The sequence below is a fragment of the Pelodiscus sinensis genome, chromosome 25 (assembly GCF_049634645.1).
Source record: "Pelodiscus sinensis isolate JC-2024 chromosome 25, ASM4963464v1, whole genome shotgun sequence".
NCBI lineage: Eukaryota > Metazoa > Chordata > Testudines > Trionychidae > Pelodiscus > Pelodiscus sinensis.
In genome coordinates, this window is record NC_134735.1 from 3,887,490 (window position 1) to 3,909,978 (window position 22,489).

Here is a 22,489-nt window from a genome sequence, read left to right on the forward strand (position 1 = left end):
CACAGTGAACAGTTGATTAGCAATGTTCCAGCTCTGGGAGGGAGGGGGAGCCGTATCAGAGCGCAAAACAGGCAATTTGCTGGGAGGGAGAGGGGAGGCATAGGAAGTGCAAGGCTCAGGTGGCCTAGTGTGTAAGAGGTTCATGGGGGAGGAGACATGGGGGGGAGGCTTGTCTGCAGGAGCCCCAATAGGCTGCATGTGGCGCGCAGGCCTCAAGTTGCCCACCACTGACATGGGGTGAGGGCAGGGTGGGTGTTGTAGGGATACTGGTGGGGAGCATGGGGTATAGTGGGGACACAAGGGATTCAGGTAGGGGGGTGCTGTGGGGATACAGGGAACAGTGTAGGATGGGATAGGAATGTGTAAGTCAGACCACACACTCATACAGACTCTGATATTTACAGCAAATCAACCAAAGAAAATTGCCACTGGAGGGCTGGTGATCTAGTCCTAAACTCATGTCATCCTCCCTAAGCACTAGCAACAGGTGTTGAGTTGGCTGTTGCCTTCTAGGGAAATTATAGTAGGCACAACACGACCCCTTGGGCACTCTTGCCTGAAGGCACTTTAGTGTCTTGCATTCGCCTAAATTCTAAGTGGTAGAGTAACATAGTTTTGGAAGTGGATCTAAGATTCTTGGAAGGGAGGACATCAGAGATTGATCCAGTTCCAGTAGTGTCCAGCAACTCAGACTTTGCAGAGCACCCTAATAAGCTGTTGGAAATGAGCTGAGTCCATGCAAGGGAGGAAAAAAGACTATGGGAAGCAGCTGAATCTATTGGGGGTTTATAAATCCCACACATAAGGTGATGGTGACAGGAGGCCTAACGCTGAGCTAATGTGGAAAGAACTTTCTCCTTGCAAATCCCCATGAAATCAAGTAACATTGCTGAGTCCAGAGTGAATCTGGAGAATGAGCACAAACCTCAGGGGAAGAAGCCTGGCACACAATTTGGGTGGGCATTCTGAACTCAGATTTCACCAACCACTACAATAGCCTTAAAATGGAATCAAAGACAGTCCCATGAGGTACTCCAATCTATACTGCCTCTCTGGTATTCTTTCCTTTGTGACAGATGGGCCCTTACATAAAAAAACACAACAATATTCAGGTTACTTCCAGTCTCAAAGGACCACTCACTTACTCCAGCTGCTTTTTAGAGCCCACACCAAAGACAGTGCTAGCCAATCCTACAATTAACTAAAGATTTATTAACTAAGAAAAAAAGTTAATTAAAAGGTTAAAACAATTAAACATACACAAACGAGTTACAGGCATGTAATAGAAGTTGCTGTGATATGCAAGTTCTATAAGTTATTTACAGAACCCAAGCTAAGCAGCTGGAGATCCCTTGTTTTTTTCCCTCTTGTGTTCCACAGTGTCTTCTGTGGTATCTATGGGTGTTCTGTTCAGCAGAAGATGACACCTCTTGTGAAAAACTAGTATTCCGCACTTGGTAATGCTTCTCTCCTGACTGGGAGTTTACTGTATCAGAGCAAACATTTAAATACTAATTTATAACATGGGATATAGATATTATAAGTGACATTAACGCATGCAACAACTCAAACATTCCATAAAGCCTAAATACATTTCTATAAATCTGATACCTATTGTAGCAATACTAACACACAAGTGGACCAGACTGGTTTCCAGCCATGCACTTGGCAGTGTTCAGTTGAGGCCTCAGGCCTTTGGCATGAGCTGGCACCTGGTCTGCCAGTAGTACAGTTGCACCAAGGGATTTTTCAGCAGGAAAACATTGTGGGTCACTGGTTGCAGGGATCTCTGCCAGTGTTGTTAATGAAGTCAGTATTCCTTTACCGGTTGGCAGGACCCCGTTCCTGGAAGCTACAAACCTCCATGCCACTGTGACCAGCCATTCTCCCATAATGAATGGATTGATGGGTTCATAGTTCAGGAACACAGTGGAAAAGTGGAATACAGGATGTTGTGGAGTCCAGGACTTTAATAGGATTTTAAAAAAAAAAGCTAAATAAATTCATGGAGGTTAGGTCTTTCAATGGCTATTAGCCAAGATGGGTAAAAATGGTGTCCCCACCCTCTGTTTCTCAGAAGCTGGGAATAGGTGACAGGGGAGGGATCACTTGATGATCCCCTGTTCTGTTCATTCCCCCTAGGGCACCTGGCATTGGCCATTGGGATACTGGGCTAGATGAACCTTCGGTCTGACCTAGTCTGGCCATTCTTATGAACAGTTTGTAAAAGCTATGGCTACTGTAGAAAATCCTGCCATGCCTGATAGTGTGTGGGTCTGTCACGCAAGGGTTCACTCAGGAGGCTCTAGAATAGGGGTGGCCAACCCAAGGTTCTTTCCCCTCCCCCCCGCAGGTGTGGCTCGTGAAGCCCCCCCCGGTGGCTCAAAAGCTGCCCCCGCGCCTCCCAAAACGGCCCTCTCCTCCTGTCTCCCTGTGCTAACCTAGGCACGGCGCAGCCATGAAAGCTCGACCAAACGCGACTGGGGACTCCTTTTAAAAGGGCAAAAGGGGCAGTCCTTTTTTTTTTTTCTCTCAGCAACTTTGCCCCGGCTCTTTGTGCTGAATCCACCATCCGGGCTTCCTTCTCTGCCCTCTTCTCTGCTTTCACTTCCTGATTCAGTTGCGCTCTCCCTTTCCATCTGTCCAATTCAATTTCACATCTCTGACATAGCTCTCAAATGCTTCACCCAGGATCCTATTCACCTCTCCCTGCCTGTCCTTCCCAGAGCACACGTCTTCTATGCCATCCCATCGGCCCAGCACCTTCTGCTCCAAACAATCCATCCTTGCTCCTGCTAACGGGCCACCATGGTGCCAGTCATTTGCCTGCTCTTTCAATAGGAAGATACAAGAGTAGACTCTCTGTCCTCCTGCACACTGGTTCTGCAGTCCAAAATCAGCCCCCTGCTACAAAGATTCTTCTGTCCACCTACCTGCTGCTTCTCGCTGGGTCAGATTACCTTCTTTGATGGAAACCCCGCTGCTGTCAATATAGCAAGCATCTACACTATGGTGCTGCAGCAGGACAGCTGCGGGGCCAAAGTGGTGCTTCTGGTAGTGTAGACACACCTTTAGACAGCAGAAGCCTGAGCCTGCCTGCCTGTACAGGGCTGTTTTCAAAACAAGGCCGCTGATTCATTTCTCTCTGTCACTCTATGTTTTTCTTTCCAGGCATGATCATGTCTGTTTCACCTCCCTAACTCCATACATCTCACACATTACCAAGTTGCCTGTTAGCTTGTGTTCCCTGCCTCTCTTCTCTTTATTGGATCCTGTGGTTCTCCCTTAATTTTTGTTCTTTTTTTTGCTCCAACTGCCCAGTTATGGCTGCCTAATTCCAACTCCATCTTAACACTCAGTCTCTTGTTAAGTCCGTATTCTATGTGCTTCTTGTGCAGTCAGAGAGTAGAAAAAAAATTTTGCTCTGTGTTTAACCCCAATACCTGCTACACATGCTGTAGAAGGGTGGTGCTTTGGGGGCTAGTATAAATGTTAATTGGGAGTACACACGGCTTGGCGATAACATCACAGCTGGGGCTGTTGTGCTAGGACTGTGCTGAGAGCTGCAGTGATGACAACACACAGTAGTTGCCATTTGTATTTGACTCATTAATTCATGGATTTCAGAGAAAATATGCATGTAGCTAGTTTAACGTTTGCTATAAGTTTTAGAGGAAGAGAGGTTTGTTAAGGCTCTGTGCTGGGGTTCAGGAGATCTAGTTTCAGTTCTTGGCTTTGTCCCAGCCTCTGGGCAAGTCACTTAATCGCCTCTGTAAAATGGGGATAATACTTCTCTTTTCCCACTCGGTGTCTTGTTTTTGTAGTTGTTTTTTTGGGGACAAGATGCCCTCTAATTGTGTACAGCTTCTAGCACAGTTAGGTCCCAATCTTAGTCAGGGCCTCTGTGTTTACTGAAATACAAATTAAAAGTAGTAAATATTTGGTTGTTTACCTGGCTGCCACGTCCCTCAATCAAATCCCTGAGACAAAGCTAGGGGGTGGATATGCTTTTCCTGGATGGAACTGGGAGTCAGATCAGTTCCAGCGCTGAGTGTGTGGTCCTCTTGGCTTACCTGCCCTCTGCCCTATTCTACATGGCTGCGTCTAGACTGGCATGATTTTGCGGAAATACTTTTAACGGAAAAGGTTTTCCGTTAAAAGTATTTCCGCAAAAGAGCATCTATATTGGCAAGTGCCTTTGCACATAAGCATCTGTGCCCAGTATAGACGCGGTTTTACGCAAGAAAGCTCCAGCAGCCATTTTCGCCATCGGGGCTTTCTTACGCAAAAAAATCCTGTCCCTGTCTACACTGGCCCTCTTGCGCAAGAACACTTGCGCAAGAGGGCTTTTTCCCGAGCGGGAGCATCGGAGTTCTTGTGCAAGAACACTGACAATCTTACATTAGATCGTCAGTGTTCTTGCGCAAATTCTCGTGGCCAGTTTAGACAGCTGGCAAGATTTTGCGCAAAAGCAGTTGCTTTTGTGCAAAATCTTGCCAGTCTAGACGCACCCCCTGGGTGTAATAAGGCAGCAGAGGATTACCTGGGTGGAAGTGCTTTCACAATTATCCCCTGAAACTGGGATGATGGGATCATTAATTGGCTGGCTTGCTACGAAGCTGCCTTGTTTTGCTCCAAAGGGAGACAGAAGCCTCAGAGCCTTTAGGCTCCAGAGATTGTATGCTGTGCAAATGGATGTGTGCCACAGAGACGCCCATCTGCAGCCTGGAGAGGGGCCCGTGTGGAGGGTTTTCATGCTGCATTGGCGAACAGAGGAACTCTTGTTCCCATGTCACCATTGTCAATCCTGTTGCAGCTGCCTGCGTAGCTAAGCAGCAATGCAGAGTCGAGGGGGCTCGTTCTGGGAGAGGGCCTGGAAGGGGGTCCCAAGTCTTTATCTTCTTTGCAACCCTCTCTCTTCTGCTAAAAATGGACATTTTGGTTCCAGGGCTCAGATCACAGAGATCATCATCATTCATTGTTATCACAGGGTAAGATCAGCTATTCCTGCATCCCCTTGGGTCAGGGAGACCCCTCCCTGTTTGCCGAATGCTGTGCTCTGCTGCCCCCTGGTGAGGAGAGGAGGGTATCTGAGACAGACCAAGCTGTGGTGTGCACTCTGCTGGCAATCGGCATACTTCAATTGGGCCTGGCCTGAGCCAGCTGACTTGAGATCCTTGGGTTAAGGGACTATGTCCTTGTGCTGCAGCCTGGACTTTAGGTCCCTGTAAGCTAGGAGGTGCCGCCCAAGCCCGCCGTTAAATATCCCCTTAAACCAAGCCCCGTTAGCCAAAGTCAGCTGGTGCCTAACGGCAGTGTAACCATGCCCAAAGACGGAAAGATGTGGCAACCGGAATGTTGGAGAGGAGAAAAAATACTCCAATTGTCACTGATCAACGGGCGCATAAGCCCTCTTCAGAACTTTCCATGTCTACAGTGCCTTCCGTCCAAGGCCTTCATAGAACAAAATACACCCCTGTCCAGGGGCTCGGCATAAGGTCTATGCACTAGGGATGTTAAAATGTGTGTAACTGATTAACTGTGTAACTGCTGAAAATGTCAGCGGTTACACAGTTACATGCGGGGCAGCAGTCAGCTCTCTGGGAGCCTCTGCATGCTGGGATCTGGTTTTTAAGCTGGATCCCGGTACGCACCGGTTCCTGCCTGCCACCCTGCTCCTGGGAAGCTGGCCGCTGCCCCATACTGCTGCCTTTGATACAGTGTGGGGTGGCAAGTGACTCCCAGGGAATTGGACCAGGAGCTGCGTTTAGCCATTTGCTTAGCATGAGCCATTTGTGTGTAGCATGAGCTTGTCAGTTACCCATTTAAAGGGCTACACTCTTATACCCTTACACTCTTGGGCTACATCTAAACAGCAGCGCTTTTCGGTATCCCGGAAAAGCAGTGCCGCATCCAAGAAATGCGTCCGCTTTTCTGAAAAAGCAGACATGCTCTTTCGCCATCCCTATAAACCTTGTTCTACGAGGCAGGTTTTTCCAAAATTTGGCACCATGTAGACGCACCAACTTTCGGAAAAGCCTCTTTCGAAAGAAAATCAGAAAAAGATAGTGACCGTAGTGACAATAATTTGCATATGCAAATTGCGTATCTTTTTCCGATTTAACTCTAGCCGAGACGTAGCCTTACAGACGCAGCCTAACATTAAAAAGGTTATAGAGCAGTTTTTAAACTTAAGAGCTGGGGAAAAGCTGATGGGTGCGGAGGAGCACATGGGCTAGTCCCAAATGGAGCGCAAGATCTGGTTCAAGAGATAAATATAACAGGACCACTTGTAAATAGTGACCGTAATATAATAAAATGTAACATCCCTGCAGTGGGAAAAACACCTTAGCAGCCCATCACTCTAGCATTTAATTTCAGAAAGGGGAACTACACAAAAATGAGGAAGTTAGTTAAACATAAATTAAAAAATACAGTGACAAAAGTAAAATTTCGGCAAGCTGCATGGAAACTTTTCAAAGACACCATAATAGAGGCCCAACTTAAATATATACCCCACATTAGAAAACACAGTAAGAGAACCAAAAAAGTGCCACCATGGCTTAACGACCAAGTAAAAGAAGCAGTGAGAGATAAAAAGACATCTTTTAAAAAATGGAAGTCAAATCCTAGTGAGGTAAATAGAAAGAAGCATAAACTTTGTCAACTTATGTGTAAAAAATATAATATGAAAAGCCAAAAAGGAGTTTGAAGAACAGCTAGCCAAAAACTCAAAAAGTAATAGCAAAATGTTTTTTAAGTACATCAGAAGCAGGAAGCCGGCTAAACAACCAGTGGGGCCCTTGGACAATCAAGATGCTAAAGGAGCCCTCAAAGATGATAAAGTCATTGCAGAGAAGCTAAATGAATTCTTTGTTTCAGTCTTCACGGCTGAGGATATTAGGGAGATTCCCAAACCCAAGCCATTCTTTTTAGGTGACAAATCTGAGGAATTGTCCCAGATTGAGGTGTCATTAGTGGAGGTTCTGGAACAAATTAATACACTTAACAGTAACAAGTCTCCAGGACCAGATGGAGTTCTGAAAGAACTCAAATGTGAAATTGTGGAACTACTAACTGTGGTTTGTAACCTATCCTATAAATCAGCTTCAGTACCTAATGACTGGAAGATAGCTAATATAATGCCAATATTTAAAAAGGGCTCTAGAGATGATCCTGGCAATTACAGACCAGTAAGTCTAATGTCAGTACTCGGCAAATTAGTTGAAACTACAGTATAGAATAAAATGGTCAGACACATAGAAGAACATAATTTGTTGGGGGAAAGTCAACATGGTTTCTGTAAAGGGAAATCATGCTTTGCTAATCTACTAGAGTTCTTTGAGGGGGTCAACAAACACGTGGACAAGGGGGATCCAGTGGATATAGTATACTTAGATTTCCAGAGAGCCTTTGACAAGGTCCCTCACCAAAGGCTCTTAAGTAAAGTAAGTTGTCATGGGATAAAAGGGAAGGTCCTTTTGTGGACTGATAACTGATTAAAAGATGGGAGACAAAGGGTAGGAATAAATGGTAAGTTTTCTGAGTGGAGAGAGGTAACTAGTGGAGTCCCCCAAGGGTCTGTCCTGGGACCAATCCTATTCAACTTATTTATAAATGATCTAGAGAAAGCTGTAAACAGTGAGGTGGCAAAATTTGCAGATGATACCAAACTGCCCAAGATAGTTAAGACCAAAGCAGACTGTGAAGAGCTTCAAAAAGATCTCACCAAACTAAGTGACTGGGCAACAAAATGGCAAATTAAATTTAATGTTGATAAATGTAAAGTAATGCACATTGGAAAAAATAATCCCAACTATACATACAATATGATGGGGACTAATTTGGCTACAACTACCAAACAGAGAGATCTTGGAATCATTGTGGATAGTTCTCTGAAAACATCCACTCAGTGTGAGTGGCAATCAAAAAAGCAAATAGAATGTTAGGAGTCATTTAAAAAGGAATAGAGAATAAGAAAGAAAATATCTTATTGCCTCTATATAAAACCATGGTTCGCCCACATCTTGAATACTTCGTACAGATGTGGTCACCTCATCTCAAAAAAGATATATTGGCATTGGAAAAGGTTCAGAAAAGTACAACAAAAATTATGAGGGGTTTGGAATGGGTCCCATATGAAGAGAGATTAAAAAGACTTGGACTTTTCAGCTTAGAAAAGAGGAGAGTAAAGGGGGAATATGATAGAGGACTATAAAATCATGAGCAGTGTGGAAAAAGTGAATAAGGAAAAAATATTTACTTATTCTCACAAAATAAGAACTAGGGGTCACCACATGACATTAATAGACAGCAAGTTTAAAACAAACCAAAGGAAGTTTTTCTTCACTCAGCACACAGTCAACCTGTGGAACTCCTTGCCAGAGGATGGTGAAGGCTAGGACTTTAACAGGGTTAAAAAAAGAGCTAGATAGAATCATGGAGGTTAGGTTCATCAATGGGTAGGAATGGTGTTCCTAGCCTCTGTTTTTCTGGAAATGGATGACAGGGTAGGGATCATGTGAGGGCATCTGGTATTGGCCACTGTCAGCAGACAGGATATAGGGCTAGATGGATCATTGGTCTGACCCAGAATAACCGTTCTTATGTTCTTATCCCTAGTATGTATCACTGAATCTCCCCAAAATAGGACATACTTGGGTGTTAAGTTGTGCATGGGCCTCATGCTCGCCCCGCGCAGGGGGTGAACTGCACCTAGAGCGCTTTAGAAACATGACTGCAGCCTTGCCACACCCTTGGGAGATGTCCCCATTCCATAAATGTCACACCAGACTATACCTGCTTCATGTTGCCTGCATGGGATCAGGAAAGGAAAGCATGTGACACGAGATCGGTCAACTGTGTTACAGGAGACTGAGCACTAGGGAGGTGGGGTCTATCTGAGTCAGTTGCAGCCCGGATTGAAATTCTCCAGTTCTCAGACTACTCTTCCTTGTTCTAGATGGGAGCCCAGCCAGAAGCAGAGTCAGGGCTGTAAGAAGGGGAAGAAACCTGCTGAGGCCAAGCTCTGAGTCATCTATATCCGGTGTTCCACCCTTCGATAAGGAAGTAGATCAATGGGTCATTCATTCATACCTTTCATCTCACCTTCCCGGGAGCCACTTGGAACCTGGCCAGATGAACCAGGCGACTCAACCTGTTTTCCGTTTTGTGTGCCTGGCTCACCTCTACCCATGCTCCCGGCCTTTTCCCAATTAGCTTCTACCTCCCTGCTCTCTGCCTGTCAGGATCAGGCTTGAGGACTATTTCCATTCCCCGCATACTTTGATTTTGTTGGGTGTTTGTCCGACGTTGGGAACTGACATAAGCCACAAGCAGCAGGAAGGTATGCAAACACCACAGATCTGGCTCCACTCATCTCACTGGAGTAACCCTGTGGAACTCAATACACTAGAAAAAGGGAGATTAGGATCAGGGACCTAGTCCAAAGCCCGGTGTGAACAGCTAGAGTCTTTCCACTATTTCGGTGGGCTTTTTCTTAGGCCTCAGGCCCCTGTCCTTACATCCTTACTCCAGCTATTTAAGCTTTCTCTGTGAATCAGTACCTTAGTTAAATGCCAAGGGAAGAAGTGAAACTGTTTGGCTCTAGCTATAGTTTCAGGTAGGTTTCTGAACGGGTAACAGGTTAACCAGTTACCTAGTAAGCATCATCCTTACCTAGTAATGGTTAACCTGTTCCCAGTAGGAACTCCCACCCTGCTGCAGGCAGAGGGCCGCTCCAGAGTCAGCGTTTAATTGGTTAACTGATTAATCGGGATTTTGCATCCCTCGTTTCAGGCTGCCTCTGTAGATCCTGGCTTGGTCACATTTGGGCTTCCTTTGCAACCATAAGGGCTAGACACATTGTTTTAAAATGAAAACTGGGATTCAGGAGCACAATTGTGTAACAAGAGGTGGAGTCTCATGGCAAACCCCGCAGCTATGGGATACTTGAAGGCCAGTCTAAACAATGAGAAATTTGTGGGCAAAGAAGCTTATGCTCCAATAAATCTGTTAGTCTATAAGGGGCTACAGGACTTTTGGTTGTTTATCCAGATTCAGACTAAAACGGCTACCCCTCTGATACTTTAAGGCCAGTGTTATGACCCCTTGTACTACCCAAAATCTCCCTCCTTTTTATGTATCTCTGCAGTTCTTTTCGTGAACCAAAAGAAGCTGTAGCCAGGCTATTTTGTGCCTTCTTTGTATCCTGATCTTGTCCACTGCTCCTCACCTTCCATAATTAGTAGCTGCTGACTTCTAGCCAAGTTAACCTTCTCTGCTCAGTAAACAACACACCCATGCTTTTCTCTAGGCACAAGTTCCTCAGAGCAGTGACCACTATGTTGTCTTTGGTTTCTGTCTTGCAATTGTTTTGTGTTGACCAACATGTGGTTTCATGTTTTTATCATAAGATATGGAACTGGCAGTCTCCTCCTGCCCTGCATGTCAGATGGCACCACTGACATGTACAAATGCCTCTTAGAGCTAATTTAGAGCATTGGGTAAAGATCAATACAGGTTAGAGAATGCCCAGCCTGTCTGACCTATGGAATCCCCTCTGAAATACCTACAGGATCTCAGAGAACATTATCTAGGACACATATGGTGAAATGGGCCAGGGTTGGGATGACTTCATTCAATCCTGAAGGACGTAGTGTTCTAAACAGCCTTCCAGGTATTAACATTAGGCCTTTAAGAATTGACTTAGTATGTAAACCATCCATCAAGAACATACCTTCCTGTTACCTGTAAGATCTGCCAAGATCTCGAATCACTGAACAGAATGAAATGAAATACACAACTCTTTGGCTGCGTCTAGACTGGCATGATTTTGCGGAAATACTTTTAACGGAAAAGTTTTTCCATTAAAAGTATTTCCGCAAAAGAGCGTCTAGACTGGCACGGATGCTTTTGCGCAAAAAGTGTTTTTGCGCAAAAGCATCTGTGCCCAGTATAGATGTGCTTTTGTGCAAGAAAACTCCGATGGCCATTTTAGCCATCGGGCTTTCTTGTGCAAAAAGTTAAGGTGCCTGTCTACACTGGCCCTCTTGTGCAAGTATTCTTGCACAAGAGGGCTTATCCCTGAGTGGGAGTGTCAAAGTATTTGCGCAAGAAGCACTGAATTCTTACATTAGAACGTCAGTGCTCTTGCGCAAATTCAAGCAGCCAGTGTAGACAGCTGGCAAGTTTTTGCTAGTCTAGACGCACTCTTTGTGTTGTAAGAAAGCGTGTGAGCTCTGCAGTTTTCCATGATATGCCAAAGCCCCCATGACTCTGTGTGGCCACTTTGTGGGTGGGTCATGTTTAGTGGGTAACAGCGCACACCACCCAACAGTTTAGGACAGGGAGTAGGGAGAAGCAGCATCTCCAATTGCAAATGCCAGGAGGAATTAAGAGAGGCAGAATGCAATTACCTACCCTGGAATCTGGCCAAGAGTCTGGATTCTGTGTTTCAAGACCCAGAATTCCTGGGCTCTCCTGCACCCAACTTGCAGTCCTGGGTAGTGAAAGCAAGTGGGTTAGATAACTCCAGAATCATTTAAATTGCCTTGCTGTGGCCTGTGCTGTTCCTCTTGCGTGGATAATAAACAGGGGACTTTATTCCTGATGCTGTATTCCAGCACCACTAAACTGACGTACTAAATGCTTGCCCTTTGCCTGTTGTTCGTAAGAGCTCAAATACATCCCCGAGGCTGCCCACAGAATGCCACCTTGATGGAGAGGCCCAGCTCTTTCTGATCTATGAAGGAGAAACAGGGACAGCACAGAACGGGATGAGTCCATGTGTGATGAAAGTGATTTTGTTATAGGGGACAAGGGAGCTAGAGAGCCAGGAATCTGTCATCTGCACTCAGATTGCAGAGGGTGGAGATTTCTGTGCCTCACTCGTTGCTTTTCCGCATAGAACAGAATCCTTGGGCTAATGTCCCAGCTCTCTATCCCCACTGCACATCGTGTTATAGATGGAGGGTCAGGATGACCTGATTCTGGCATCTGAACTCATTCCCCGCTCCTGCGTGGCCAGTGCTGATGGCAGCGTTTCAGCAGAGGCATGGCAGTCTCTCTGCCCTGCTCAGTATCTTTCTTGGCATGGGGCTTGACTTAGGTCACTCTCAACTTTTTGCATGTTACCTGAATGGGTCCCATTTGCTGCCTGTTTGTTCTGATGGGCAGCTGGCATGCAGCTGCTCTCATCCAGTGAGTTACCTGCACTTGATGGTAAAGATTTCAAGGTGGGTGGCATCTGAAGTGAAGCTGTTTTCCCCAAGTGCCCTGCTTTTATACTGATAATCAATGTTCCCTCTACTCTTTTCCATCCATGTGTGGATTTCCCCCCCATCCTTGTGCAGAATAATGTTATATGCACCAAGGCATGTGGAATGTGCACCACCAGTAGAAAGAATAATAATAATAATAATAATAAAACTAGCAGTGGGTGCTCTGCTAATCAGCTTGGTGGCATCTGAATCTCTCCTGGGTGACTGCCTAAGCGCATATCCTGCAGGTAATGTCTAACAACTTCATCTTTGGTCAATGAATAACAGCGAGCAGAAGCCACTTCAACCTTGGTTACATTTTAGAGGAAAATACCCATCCTTCCTGCAGCGTTTATTATTTTACATAGTGCCACAGGTATGCTTGGCAGTTACAGGGGAATAGAAAGACAAAGTCTCTGCCCCAAGAGGACTACAATCTCAGGGATTTACCCTCATCAGGATGAGAGGATTATTCTGGGAGGGGTGGGTGAGATTCTGTGGTCTGCACTGTGCAGGGGGTCAGACTAGATGATCATAATGGTCCCTTCTGACCTTAAAGTCTTTGAGTCTATCAGAACATCTAGATTCTATTCTGCCAGTGCCAATGACTTTTTACATAGCCATGGAGAAGTCTTCTATACAATGGGGTTCTTATTTACACATCTTTGTGAAAAGCTTTAAGATCTATGGGTTCAAAATGCTATGCACATGCAGAGTAATATTATTATAACTTGCACGTGCGAAATCTCATTGTGTGAGGCTGAGACCTTCAAAATCAAGATAAAAAAAGGCCCCCTGGAAATGTAAGACGCAGCCAGCATTTACCTCTTGCTTTTTCCATGGGAAATAACATTCATGCCACACCCAGGGCTTTTTGCTCAGGACCCCTGCTTTCAATGTCTGTTTGTCATTAGGGCAGTAAATCCATGGCCAGCTAGAAGATCTGGCTGTCACTACACGTGTCGCAGCAAACAGGTACAGAGCTTGGTCCCTCCTGTTTCCAAAGCAAAGGAGCCTCGCCCTGGAGTCCAGAGGGGAATCATTATTAGCAACATATGGCTTTGGATACGCAGCTGAGCAGTTCCAGCCCCTTCCAGCAGAGGGCAGGCGCAGACCCAGCTGGCATACTGCTGAGTTAAAAGTGACCTGGCCCCAGCAAGCAAAGGGAAAGAGAATGGAAGCGGTGGGGGAAGGGGCAATGTGAGGAGCAAACCAAGGTGTGTGTGTGGGGGGGTGTTCTACACCATGAGGCTCTGCAGAGAAGCATGTGGGCGTGGGCCGTACCAACACAGCAGTTGGAATGGGGCATTCCCCAATGATGGAGTGGAAGGGGCCATCCTGTCACTGCTGCTGGGCCCCTCGGCTAAAGATATTGTGTGGGAAATGAGCCATTCCAATATTGATTGTATTTCCGCTGGGGGAAGTGGACTAAACCATTGCTGACTTGGAAGGGGGGGCGGGGACGGGAACTGGCGATTCCAATGGGGGATGGGTTATACCACTACTATATGGGTGGATTATACCAATGCTGGTTTAAGGGAGGACAGTCATACCAATGCCAGGCTGAGGAGGGGGGAGATGAGCCGTACCAATGCTGATCAGGGGGTAAGAGCGGCAGCATTCTGCCGGTTGGGGTTTTTTTTGTGGAGGGGGGGAAGCTTGTCCCAATGCTGGTGGGAAGTGACTGAGTGGATCACTCCACTGCCGGGTGTGTGGGGGGGAGCCCAGGCCATACCAATGGCGGATTTGCGGGGTGGACTGTACCAACACTGACGGGAGGGGGGGAATGTGCGCGGATCGTGCCATCGCGCGGCGGGGCGCGGGGGGTGGCTGAGCGAGGAGGAGCCGTTTCCCGTGGGCGAGGCGGGCGCGCTCGCAGTCTGTGGGGCTCCAGTTAGCAGGGCTCGGCCGCCATTCCCCCTCCGCCGGCAGAGCGGCCGCCGCCTCGCCCCCTCCCTGCCCGCCGTGTGGGAGGCGCCGGGCCCGCTCGGACGGACACAGCCGCGCTCAATGCCCAGGGTGAGGGGCCGGGGCCGGGCCGCGGGGGGAAGGGGGGAGCTGCTGAGGGGGGCGGCCTGAGGAAAGGAGGGGGCTGGCTTCGAGCCTGGGATATTGGGGGGCTGCCTGGGGGGGTCGGGCTTTGGGATGAGAGGGGGCTGGGATATGGGGGGGCTGGGGCTTTGGGATAAGGGGGGGCTGGGATATGGGGGGGCTGGGGCTTTGGGATAAGGGGGGCTGCCTGGGGGTTGGGCTTTGGGATAAGGGGGGCTGGGATATGGAGGGTTGGGCTCGGGCTTGGGGGGGCTGCCTGGGGGTTGGGCTTTGGGATAAGGGGGGCTGGGATATGGGGGAGCTGGGGCTTTGGGATAAGGGGGGCTGGGATATGGGGGGGCTGGGGCTTTGGGATAAGGGGGGCTGCCTGGGGGTTGGGCTTTGGGATAAGGGGGGCTGGGATATGGAGGGTTGGGCTCGGGCTTGGGGGGGCTGCCTGGGGGTTGGGCTTTGGGATAAGGGGGGGCTGGGATATGGGGGGGCTGGGGCTTTGGGATAAGGGGGGCTGCCTGGGGGTTGGGCTTTGGGATAAGGGGGGCTGGGATATGGAGGGTTGGGCTCGGGCTTGGGGGGGCTGCCTGGGGGTTGGGCTTTGGGATAAGGGGGGCTGGGATATGGGGGGTTGGGCTCGGACTTGGGGGGCTGTCTGGAAAAAGGAGGGGGCTGGCCTGGAGGATAAAAGGGGACTGGCTTAGCGCCTGGGGTATTGGGCTGGGGCTTTGGGATAAGAGGGGGTTATCAGGGCGGGCGGGGGGGAAAAGAGGGGGCTGCCCTGGAAGCTGGGGTGTGGGAGAAGAAGGGACCTGGTTTGGAGCCTGGGGGGGCTGGTGTGAGGTGCTGCAGGGCAGCCTTGGGCTGAGGGGAAAGAGGCAGGCTTCATCTTAGGGTTTGTGGGGCCCTTGGGGCCATGCTTACCTACCCACTTGTGGGGGTATTAGGAGTTATGCCTGGCTGCAGGAGGGAGGAGGGGGCTATTAGGGAAAGGCTGTTTACTGGGCTGCCCGGATGAGTGAGAGTTTGGGGGAAGGAGTGGTCAGGTGACGTAGGGGACAGCTTGCACAGGTTTGCCTGTTGGGTTGTGCTAGGTACCTTCCGTGACGTGTGTTGGGACAGTGTGTGCAATGGGAGCTGGGGGGACAGCTTGCACAAGTTTGCCTGTTGGGTTTTGCTAGACACCTTCCGTGAGGTGTGCGGGGACAGTGTGTGCAATGGGAAGTGAAGGGTTGCACAGACAGGGGCCCTGGAGGGAAGGGGAGGCTGGCCCAGGAGGTGTGGCAGAGGGCACATGTGGGGATTTAGGTGCTGGGATAAGTGGTTTTGGCTCTGAGATACAGGGTGGTTTTGCTGAGTTGTGCTGGTGACTCCTCCTGTGGCTCATTAGCATGATTAGTCACAAGCTGCTTTTTCTCTTAGGGCATTTTCAGTTGGGGGTGGGAAGAAGGTTGACTTTTTCAAAAGCTCCTGTGTAAATGGAAAATGGATTGTGATCCCCCCCCCCCCCCCCCCATGAACAGCACAAGTTCTGACTCAGAACTGCAGTGGTAGTTAAAAAAAAAACCTAATGTGTGACTCAAAGTATAGAAATGTTTGACTTCTATAAGCCCAACCGATGGAAAGAAACTATTTTATAGACTGAGAGCTTGACAAGAGGTAGGAATATAAACACTGTTGAAAATTGACTGCTGGAATGCATTTCTATGAAGGAGACATGGTTGTAGCTGCAAATCTCTGTGTGTCTAACAGAAACAGAGGTTCAATTTCATAGTTCTAATTATAAGTGTCAGTTTTCAGTTTAGACAGTAGAACTTATGTTTTCTATATCTAAATTGTGAACATAGTCTGTCTCATAGTTCTAGCCTCTGTACTTTGCCCTGTTGTGGAATGCTGTGTTGGTTAACTATTGTGAGGCCTCTGTGAGAGAACTTACTCAAGTACTGTTCTAGATATTCACTCTTCCAGAGAGAATCAATATGCTAGATTGTTTATATAAAGGCAAGTTTTTTTATTGGATCAAGAGGAGAGATGAGCAGAATGATTCAGTAGATACTATAGAATTATTTTAGCATCAGATGGTTTCTGCAAACTTTAGGTGGCAGTATTTTATTGCCATTAAGGGGGGAAGCATATTGTCATTTGTGAGCCATGCTGAACTAGTGAATCAGCTTTCTTTGTTATGCATACATTTATTTATTTATTATAATAATCAGATTAATCTGGTATTTTATTCCTTTGTTAAATGTTGAAGGAAGTGCAGACTGTCTCCATGTAAATATTACTGTTTGAACACTGAAAATGCAGCACCTTAAGGCTTGGAAATTCAGAGTTAAGATTTTCACCTTTTTAACACATAAGAACATAGGAATTGCCATGCTAGATAAGACCAGTGATCTGCGTAAGGCAAGTATCCTGACTGAAAGTGGCCAATACTAGATACTTCAGACAGGGGTCTAAGTAATCTTATAATAGATCATTTAAAATATTGTAGCCATAAATAATTTTTTCTTATCCCCATCAGTTTCTGGATGATTTAAGGCCTGAAGCATGACTATTTATATCTCTCTCTCCTAATTTTAAACTTTTTTAAAATTTTGAACATCTAAGCCTATTTTAAAGTATACTAAACTTGGGTGTCAGTTAAGGATGTTAAAATGCAATTATCTGGCTAATCGTATAGTTGATACAAATTGTATCGACTATATGATTAGTTGATAAGCACTGCTGTGCAGAGCCACAGCAGAGGTAGCTCCAGGAGCCGGCTCTGGAGTCTCCCACACTGCTGCTCTGCATTTTAAATGTAGTAAGAGCCACTGGGCTCTTACTACATTTAAAATGTTGAGGCGTAGCGATCAGCGTGAGCCAGGACTGCTTGGTACCGGCTCATGCTGAGTCCAGTAGCCCCTATTCACAGTGGACAGTCCTCTCTACCGCAAACAGGGGCTGATGCCAGACCAGCCCTTGTTTGCGTTGACCAGGGCTGGCTATGGACATGGCTGCTGCTAGCCCTGGCCGCCACAAACAGGGGCTGCTTGGTGATACTAGCCCCTGTAGGTAGGGAGCCCAGCTTCCTGCTGGGACTCCTGCAGACAGGGGCTACTTCCTGGCAGCGTCGCCTATTCCTCCGCTGCTGCCTCTGATAAAGGTGGGGGGGAGGGCGCGGGAGGCGGCTCATAGAGGCAGCGCGGGAGAGGGGGTGTCGCTGCAGAGAGAACGGGGCAAGTGGGGACTGTTTGAGTACCTGCTTGTTGTAGCACCTCTGTTTTTGAAATGTACAAGAGCCCCTGAGAGCTCTTGTATATTTCAAAAGCAGAAGTGCCCACATTGGTAACCAGCATCAGTAGGGACTGGAGCAGTCCATGCTCCTGCTGTTTTCCCCACTGTGCTTTTGCCTCCCCTGCCCACCACAGAGACCATGCTGGGGGAATCAGCTTAAAGCTGGTTCACCCCAGCACCGGCTCCTGCTCCTCTTCCCCCCCCCTCCCCCACTTGCTGCCTCTTGTCTGATAGAGGCAGCAAGTTGGGCGGGGAGGAGGGGGAGGGTGACTAGCCACTAACATCCGTACCAAATTCACAGTCTGTTTTGGTCAATGTCATGGTCATAAGACTTAAAAAATAATAAATTCCATTATTTCGGCTATTTAAATCAGACATTTCACAGTGTTGTAATTGGGGTCCTGAACCAAAAAGAAGTTATGGAGTGGGTCACAATGTTAGTGTCAGGGAAGTTGTGGTATTGCTACAATTACTTCTGTGCTGTTACTGGGGGCAGCCAGAGTGAGGCAGCTGCTGGCCGGGGTCCCGGCTCAGAATGCAGACCCACCAAGAGCAGCAGTGCAGAAGTATGGTGGTATTGCCACCCTTCTACACTGCTGCCTGCTCAGCTAGGCCCTCACTGAGCAGCTACCATTCTCCAGCTGCCTAGTTCTGAAGGCAATATAGAAATAAGGGGTGGCAATACTATGTACCCCCCCAAAAATAATCTTGTGACCCCTCCCCTTATAAATTCCTTCTGGGTCAGGACCTCTAAGTTGAGAAATGCTGATCTCTCCTATTAAATCTGTATAGTGTAGGATAAAAACATACACCACCAGATTTCACTGTTCATGATGCATTTTTATGACTGAATTTGGCAGGGCCTTATCTTTTAGCAATGAGCGCCACAGGTTAATTGTGTTGGGGTATTTAACAAAGGTTTCCTTTTATCAGTGTTGAATTTCTTGCCCCCTCAGCTTCATTGGTGTTGCTCTGTGATTTATGCAAGCATATATTGGTGGGAGTATTGGCTTATTCTCTCTGATAATTGTTTAGTATACTTGTGTCATGTTCTCTTGTTTCCATCCTTTCTACTCTAAAACCAGTTATTCTTTTAGGTCTGTAATACAGAAAATCTAGCTATGCGTGAAAGCACAGTTGCACATCTCTTTGAATTTTAACAATAGTCTATTAAAAGTTCAATTTACATATACTTATACATTTCAGTGGAGACTGAACATGGCTTTTAGTACGTGTACTTTTGGCAGTTAACTTTCCACTATACGTTGTCAATTTTCCAGTAGAGACTGGCTAAACTCAGGCCTAGTTTATGCTAAAAAGTTATGTCAACCCAGCTGCGTTGCTCAGGGATATGGAAAATCCACACCTCTGAGACATGTGGTTAAGCTGACCTAACCCATGGGCGTATATAGAGGAGGTGCATTACCTATGCCAATAGGAGAACTCCTCCTGTCTATGTAGATGATGGCTATGCTGAAGTGTTAACAGTGGTGTTTCACATGTAGACAAGCTAATGTGAAATGAGTAAGGTAAAGAAATTGAGTTTTTCTGCTCTAATTTTATTTCCGGAATAATATCTTTATTTTTTTTTGTTTTAATGCTATGAAAATACCACTGTTTGCTTCCTATTTGATGGTTTTATATTTCTCTTTTGAATCTTAAAAACGGTTTCTGTTATCACGGAAACATTGGTTTTCCAAAATATGGTACTTGTAACAAAAAATGTTCATACAACTCAGCACCATTATTTTGGAATGAGCTATTAAAACGGAAAACAAATTTCACTTTGATACAAGGAGACTATCTAAAATGTAATTTAAATTCATTTAAATTTGTCTTGGAGTCTAAATTCAGTTCTATATTTTGGACATAGCAGCTTTTAAGCTAATCACGCTGAGGTGTGCTCATTGTTTTTGATTATTTTGAAGATGTTTTCACTTTTAGGAGCCCAGATGGAGTTGTCTGGGAATTGTACTTAAACAATATTCAAATATGGTTTCTCTCTGAGCTGGTTTTAGACATGAGGGTTGATAAAAAAAACAAGCACACTAAAACAGTGTTTCCAGTTTCAGAGCTACTTCTGCCTCTCAGCAAACAAACTCTTTTGGTATAGAACACATACACAGTAGCTTATCTTTGGAAATCCAAATGGAATATCAGCCCATTTCCCACTGCTGGAGTATACAGAAATGTTTTCTCTTTCTTGAAACAGTTTCTCTACTGTTGGTTGTATTAGTTCTTTGAGGTCACTCAAATATGGGAAAGGCCAGTGTTTTCTCCCACTGAATGTTTTGATGCAAGATTAGTGCCCAATTGGAAAGAGTGTTGTCTTGTGAAAAACACCTGGCTGCTTTTATTCTCTCTTGCTAATTTGTCTGTCTTATCAAGCAGAACATTGAGGTAAACCTGCCTAGTTTTAGGGCAGAGAACAGAGTGAGTTGGCGCAAGCAAAAGGAAATGAGTGAGTCATCAGCAGAACTTGTCAGCAAACTGGTAGAGAACTCAGAGGGGTGGTGGGTTGAGAGGAACTGCAGAATTGCTTGACTTCTCCCCTTTCCAGGCACGTGTCATTACGAACAAGCTTCTTTTAGAGATTGTTTAAGAATATTCCCAAGAAATGATCAAACTAGTATTGTGTTCTCTACAGTCAGGCAACATTAGAAAAGAATTGTCATTGACTAGATTGGAGAACTCTTTACAATCCTTGTAAAATCTTTTGCTTACAAAACACTTTTTGAATCCAGCAGAACCCTCAAGGCACTTCAGAATGTGCCTGTGTGGTATTACAGAGGCAAGGTAGGTGAGGTCATATCTTCTATTGGACCAACTTCTGTTGGTGAGAGAGACAAGTTTGCAAGCCAGATAGAGCTGCTCTTTCTGGGACCGACATAGCTACAACTGCACTGCATGCAAACTGTTTGCTACTAACACTTCTCACTTCCACCACACATTGAGTGGATTGTTGCAGTGCTGTATGGTGACAGGAAGTGAAGTGTGATGTAGTCAATTGAAATTACAGGGGAAGTTGGGGTAGGCCACAGACTACATGAGAATTGCAGTTTTTCTAGGACGCAACCCTTGTAGTGCTCTGCTCCCTCCCTTCCTCCCCAAAAAACAAAGCAAAACTCCATGTCACTTATTCCAAGTATGTAGGTGTAAAACACAGAAATGGAACAAGTTCAGCAATTCATGACTATTAAGTAACCTCCTTAAAAGACTATCACATGTAGCATTCAACTAAGAACACAATGAGTTAAGATAAACTGGATTGCAAAGTGCTGTTCTCACAAATGCTGAAGGTGTTCTTTTAATATAGACTGCCAAATTAGCAGGTTTTGCTTTACATCCTGTGTGCTAGGTTATTTTGAAAGGTGATCCAAGTAACCTTTCCCAAAGTATCTGTATCTTGCAATCCTGGGAAGCTGCAGCTGTTGCAATCAATTTAACTGCCTTGCTGTAACAAGGGAAACACTTGCATGGTGTCAAGTATCAGAGAGGCAGCAATGTTAGTCTGGATCTGCAAAAGCTGTGAGGAGTCCTGTGGCACCTTATAGACTAACAGATTTATTGGAGCATAAGCTTTAGTGGGCAAAGACCATTTTGTCAGATGCATGTAGTGGAAATTCCAGGGGCAGGTATAAATATACGGGCATAAGAAAATCTCCAATAAATCTGTTAGTCTATAAAGTGCCACAGGACTCCTCGTCGCTTTTAAGGGAAACACTTGTAAATGTATCAGAGGGGTAGCTGTGTTAGTCTGAATCTGCAAAAGCGGTGAGGAGTCTGTAAATGTAGGCGAGGAGTATTGTAAATGTAGGTTTTGGAAGGGGGCAGGGAAGCCAGGGAGCACTTTATGATTGTTGATACCTGCTTGTCAGGAGGACTATTTTGCTAATCTCAAGCAGGATAAGTACAAGTGATTTCGCACACCTAAAGGGCTTGAATTAGGTATCAATCCATAGCTAAAGTAGGTAGTCTCTGGCAATCGCATTTAAGTTTGATTTTCTGCTTAAAGTTCACAGATTTAATATTGCTTTCTGTCAAGTCAGGAATCATGTTTGACCATTTTTGGTTCATCTAAAACAAGGGACTGATGTAGCATTTCTTAAATAAAATTTTAGAGCAGGGTTTCTCAAAGGTCATTGAGCCGTGATTATCCTGACACCAAAAATTCCTACGCAACATTTTAGGAGCTAGGACTGAATGCTGAGCCCTGCTGCCACATGGGGGCCTCTAACCTGAGTCCCAAAGCTTGAGCCCTTCAGCTTTGGTCCCCAGCAGTGAGGCTCAGGCTTCTGATTTGGCTCTGAGTTTCCAGCAAGTGTAACACCACCCCGGCGAGCCCCTTGAAACAGGCTCGCAACTTTTGAGACCCTTGCTTTAGCGGTTAATATAGGTATCTTCTTCCATCTGTTTTTAAAAGTAAAAACTCTTGCAAGTTGTACAGTATTTGTGTATGTAATTTAATAAAGATGCCTTTTTAGGCCATATCAAATGCTATGAGGCTATTATAAGGGAGCCTAAAGAGCAAAATGAATTGTCAGTACAAGGTCTATACTGTTTTGTTACAGACCAGTCATGGCTTACTGTAGTGCTGAGGTTCTGGATACTTTTTTGCCTTTTAGCACATAATACTTAATTATCCATAAGAAAGCAACCTAGTTGCAATGTCTTGGTAGCTGTCCACTTTCACCTTCCCTCTTTCTGAAGAACAGAACCTGGGAATCAAAAACTAACTCAGAATTCTTTATTTTGTGGCATTCATTGAGCTTGAAGATAGGTTATATTTTCATTCTGATCAATTATAATGGCCAGTCCCTGTGCCCAGGATTAAGTGCTGTTGATTGCTTGACTGGCAGAGTGAAAGATGCTTAAGTTTACTGTCTGGAGGTAAGGGCTTGTTGACC

The 22,489-nt window shown here is 46.0% G+C and overlaps 1 protein-coding gene across 2 annotated transcripts in view; it reads left to right on the plus strand.

Annotated features, from left to right (window-relative positions):
• PTP4A2 (protein tyrosine phosphatase 4A2) overlaps nt 1–22,489 on the plus strand; it is a 46,551-nt gene that overhangs the window by 1,684 nt on the left and 22,378 nt on the right. Inside the window, exon 1 of one of the 2 annotated variants that reach the window (XM_075908564.1) lies at nt 14,052–14,279. The exons of the other annotated variant lie outside the window; for it this stretch is intronic. The gene's annotated coding sequence lies outside the window, so the exon portion shown is untranslated. Of the gene's footprint in view, nt 1–14,051; nt 14,280–22,489 lie in introns of those variants that run through there. 2 annotated transcript variants of the gene reach the window in all.